Source organism: Coregonus clupeaformis, chromosome 12 (genome assembly GCF_020615455.1).
Source record: "Coregonus clupeaformis isolate EN_2021a chromosome 12, ASM2061545v1, whole genome shotgun sequence".
NCBI classification, from domain to species: domain Eukaryota; kingdom Metazoa; phylum Chordata; class Actinopteri; order Salmoniformes; family Salmonidae; genus Coregonus; species Coregonus clupeaformis.
Window position 1 is genome coordinate 46,498,118 of NC_059203.1, and position 3,828 is coordinate 46,501,945.

The 3,828-nt window shown below is 47.0% G+C and overlaps 1 long non-coding RNA gene and 1 pseudogene across 1 annotated transcript; both read left to right on the plus strand.

The window, feature by feature from the left end:
* Positions 1–957: 957 nt before the first annotated feature.
* On the plus strand, positions 958–2,021 carry LOC121578421. Its single transcript, XR_006002770.2, has 3 exons — positions 958–1,240; positions 1,547–1,637; positions 1,736–2,021. It is a non-coding gene; the product is annotated as an uncharacterized LOC121578421 (long non-coding RNA).
* A 133-nt stretch (positions 2,022–2,154) lies between these two features.
* LOC121578497 lies at positions 2,155–3,706 on the plus strand (annotated as a pseudogene).
* The last annotated feature ends 122 nt before the right edge of the window (positions 3,707–3,828 follow it).

Below are 3,828 nucleotides of genomic sequence, written 5' to 3' on the forward strand. Positions count from 1 at the left end.
TCATGGTCTGGGATCTGCCCACTAATCTTTGGGGTTCCATTGATTGAGTGGGGCGGGCTACCGTGTACACAATGTAGAGTGACACTTTGTGTCATTCCATTAGTGGTCGGTATTGTTGTAACAGGATATTGAGGTACCATCTATCTGCTAGTACAGATTAGTATGGCCCGTATTCTAGTGATCTGCCCACCAGACATTGGTGATGCCATTGGACTAGGTGGGGCAGATTTGAACCGAGGACGCAGTATATTGTGACACAGTGTGTTACAGTACTGCGGGACTTGGTCGCAGCCATTGCTAGGCCCGACCTTTTCATTTCGATGGGAAGTGTTGGGCTCGGCAGGGAGTACATTTTGGAGCATTGCGCTCCGCCTTAAACCAATAGGAGCAGAGCTCCCCTATGGGGCGGAGCTCCACAATATAGAATAATAGTTACCGGAGTGTAACTCCAGTTCTATGAGTGGAGCGGAGCCCCATAGGATTTAAGGCCCTGCCGACCCTCTCTAGTCTCACTGAAGATAATATCTCGGGAGGCTGATTGAGGGGAAGCGTCCCCTCTTATAGGGACACCTGTACTCCTATTGGCTGCAGGTGTGTACATAATGTTGTCTCAGGCTGTTCGTTGCATAGGCAGCAGGGTAAACCAATAGGAGCAGAGCTCCCCTATGGGGCTCCGCTCCACTCATAGAACTGTACGTTTCCTTGAATTTGTTCTGGACCTGGGCATCACATTGGTTCCTTCATGAACACCACCCCCTCGAGAATCCCATTGGTTCCTGCATGAACAACCCCCCCACCCACCCCCACCCCTCATTGGTTCCTGTTAGCCAGCCTGCCAGTTTAGTGGAGTCTGCCACTAGCACAGTCATTGTAGTCAGCTCAGCTTTCCCCATTGAGACCGTCTCTGTGCCTCGATCTAGGTCGTGCATTGATATAATGTGGATTTGTGTTATTTTATATATATATTTTTTTTCTCTCATTTCTTTGTGTAATCCCTCTGACTGTTCTGTTTTTTTTGTGTTTTACATGTTACTGTTAAATAAAATATTTAAAGAATATAAAAACGAACAAAAAAAAGGTCGTGCAAAACTTGAGTCAATCATTACACAGAGGGTACATATTCAACTTGAGTTGAGCTCTGTCCAGATTTTGCGACACTGCCTTAGTGCTGATCCTGACTCTGCAAGTACACAGCTCTCACACAGAGGAAATCCAGAGGTTCCCCATACCCTGTGTACAGGTAGGCAACCTCACTAGGATTCACTCAATGACTTGAGTCTTGTCAACTAAATGCAGAGTGAATATGTGGTTATCTGGTTATCTGATGTGTTGTGTGGGCATCTCAAGGCAAGGGACAGAAGGTCAACTAGTAGGCCCCTTTGTCTCTATCTGGAATCTCTTGGGTGTCTTTTTTGGTGTGCACATACAAATCTGAGAAATGACCAGTAAAATCAGAACAGCAGAAACATCAAAGTGGGTGGTCATAATTAACAGTACATCCTGTGATCCATAAACATCGTTTTGGCTTTGTTCTCCTGTCCCCCAGAGGCAGAGAGGATTGTGGGATACCACTTGGTGAGAGGAGTGATCAGTGTGCCACATGGAATAAAGGAGACACTACGGCAGCATGGGAAAGAGTAAGCAACTCAAACTAGAACCAGTGTTTGTGGGTGGGATGGGTTGGTTGGTTGGTAAATTAATTGCTCCCCTCTTCTCTGTTTTAATTTCTCCTCAGCCAGATGTTGTTGAAGGATGGAAGTTGTATCACAGTGATGGAAGGAGCTAAACACAACCTGCCAGCTGCTGATGCCCAGGGGGAAGCCGAATGTATTAAGAAGCTGGCCAGCACACTGACTTAGAAAGACCTGTTGCTTGTACTCATTTCAAGTAAATTGATACCCAACTACTACTACTACATAATGTAATTGTCTAACAAACTATATAGTTATTACTTAATCTGAATCACCGAAGCTACAGGGTGTCCATAAATATCAGTGCAGTCAAAAACTAGATTTTCCTGTGTTTCCTGTGCTACGAGGTTGGAATAATACTGTTAAATTGTGAAAATGATCATAATGCCCTTTTAGTGTAAGAGCTGTTTGAAAAGACTGCCTAAAATGTCTGCCTGTTTTGACCTTCTATGGTGACATCACCATGCGGTAAATTAGTTAATAGACCAACTCAAACCACTCCGTCAGTCCTAGCTAAATTCTTGCTTGAAGAATTGGTCTTTGTTTTAAATAAAAAACTTTTTTTTTTAGCAATCACAGTAAGGTACTTAACTGTTATCCAGAAATGATTTGATAGAGATAAAATCAGCTGCATTGGACATTTAACATATACATATTGTGTTTGTAGGAGGGTCTGCACTCTTGCCTGCACCAGTCCCACCAATCTCTCTTCAAGAAAAACAGGATGTTACACGCAGACTGGCTGGTGCTGGCGCCACCATTCAGGAGCTTAACTACGCCGTGCCCTGTCGTTATTGAAGGGAGGTGGACTTGCACACTGCGCTCACCCTGCTCAGATAAGACCGCAACTACTAGCTCATTATAGAGCTTTCACCCAAAGACCTAAACTTCTTGCACATTCACTTTATATTGTGGTCATATTTGGTCAAATACAATTTTCCTGTTAACATTTTCTAACAGGTGGTGGCCCTGGTTCAGTCTGATGTAATCGGAGATCCCTTGGACTTGATAGCCAGTGGCCCCACAGTGTAGACTGAGGCGTGGCCTGAGGAGATTTGGTTGGTGCTGGACCGCTGTGGGCTGTCCGCAGCCTCTCTCCCCGCCTCGGTCAAGGAGGTCCTTGGACGCTCAGCTCCCCGGTGGGAGGAGGCTGGAGAGCAGTCAGACAGGGTGACACGTTCTCAATGCTGTAATTGGCTCCAATAGCATTGCTCTGGAATGCGCAGGGCGACATGCACGGGAGCTCGGATTCCGTCCAGTTGTGCTGTTGCCAGGGGTGTGTGGGGACGTACAGTCTGTCTCTCGCCTTTATGGTCTACTGGCTCACTTTGCCTGCTCCTGTGACGAACCCCCTCCTGAGTTGCCTGCTGAGAAGGGGGCCCGAGGCCGAGGGGCCGAGGGGCGTGGGGAGGGCTGAGGAGCCACCAGTCTGCTGGCTGGGGGAGAGCCCACTGTGCAGTTGACAGGCAAGGGGCGTGGTGGGCGGAACCAGGAGCTGGCCCTGCGAGTGTGGCTGGAGCTGGGAGGCATGGCACTCCCTCCGAAGGGTCCCCTGTTCCTGAGTGGTGGGACAGATGGTCAGGACGGGCCAACTGAGGCAGCAGGGGCGGTCACAGACGCAGGGCTTGGAGAAGAAGCACGTGCACAGGGGCTGGACACTGAAGGCTTCCTCATTAACAATGATTCCTTCACCTTCTTTTCACACCTGTCTGGTGGGCAGCGACTGCTCCTACCAGGGTTAACGGGGAACAATGTGATGGATGTGCCATCCTGCTCATCCCACCAATCCCCATAGTCGTGTCTGGTCATTGATGAAGACGAGGGCATGAAAGCAGCTAAGCACACATTTCAGTATGAATCCATACAGAGTAGACATGAGTTTATTCAGAGCGCAGCTTTTCAAAGTTGACTATTCCAATGATACCCTTTCCAGCAAGCCCTTCTGGAAGTCCACATTTAATTTAAAAAGCCACAGTCAGTTATGTCTATGATAAATAGGAATAAATAATAAAGAATGAATACCGTAAATTGTTTACTTTTTTGTTATTTGTGAAGAGAGATTGTTCTTGTACAGAGCAATTGTGGGTTGTGTGCTGGACATCGTTTTAGACAATTAAAAAATAATAATTACTAAATG